Below are 812 nucleotides of genomic sequence, written 5' to 3'. Positions count from 1 at the left end.
GAAAGCCCTTGCACAGAAACGAAGACCCAACACAGCCAAAAATAAATAAAACAAAAAACAAAAAACAAATGTGGGGTTTAAAAAAAAAAAAAAAAGAAAACAAACAACCCAAAAAATAAAAGTGAGCAAAATATTTGTATAGATGCTTCACCAAAGAAGATATATGGATGGCAAATAAGCACATGAAAAAATGTTCAAAATCACTAGTTATTTGGGAGATGGAAATTAAAACCACAATGAAGGGAATTCCCTGGTAGTCCAGTGGTTAGGGCTCTGTGCTCTTACTGCTGAGGACCCAGGTTTGATCCCTGGTCGGGGAACTAAGCTCCCTCAAGCCACACTGCATGGCGTAAATAAATAAACGAATGAATGAATGAATAAGTAAATAACATTTGATTAACAGATTTGATCTATTGGTCATATATGCAATCCAAAACCAATAATAAGATAATAAATACTTCTTACCAGACCAAAAAAGAAAAACAACCACAATGAAATACTATCTCACACCTTTTAAAATGGCTAAAATGAAGACCGTGCCAAGAGTTGATATGGGTGTGAAAGAACTGTAATTTGTATACACTGCTGACTGGACTATAAAATGTACAAATGTACAACCACTTTGGAAGACAACTGGAAGTTGCTCAAGAGGTTGTATATACACCTACCATGTGATCCAGCTATTCCACTTCTAGGTATTTATCTAGGAGAAACGAAAGCTTATGTCAATACAAGGACTTGTCCATGAATTTTCATAACAGCTTTATTTATAGCCAAGAACTTGAAACAATCACTCAACTAGCCATCAATAG

The 812-nt window shown here is 35.0% G+C and overlaps 1 non-coding gene across 1 annotated transcript; it reads left to right on the top strand.

The window, feature by feature from the left end:
• The first annotated feature begins 247 nt into the window (after positions 1-247).
• On the top strand, positions 248-320 carry TRNAK-CUU (transfer RNA lysine (anticodon CUU)). The gene has a single exon. It is a non-coding gene; the product is annotated as a tRNA-Lys (tRNA).
• Positions 321-812: the final 492 nt, after the last annotated feature.

The sequence above is a fragment of the Eschrichtius robustus genome, chromosome X (genome assembly GCF_028021215.1).
Source record: "Eschrichtius robustus isolate mEscRob2 chromosome X, mEscRob2.pri, whole genome shotgun sequence".
NCBI classification, from domain to species: Eukaryota; Metazoa; Chordata; class Mammalia; order Artiodactyla; family Eschrichtiidae; genus Eschrichtius; species Eschrichtius robustus.
The sequence above is the reverse complement of the archived record's forward strand: the minus strand, read 5'-3'. Positions and strand labels throughout refer to the sequence as shown.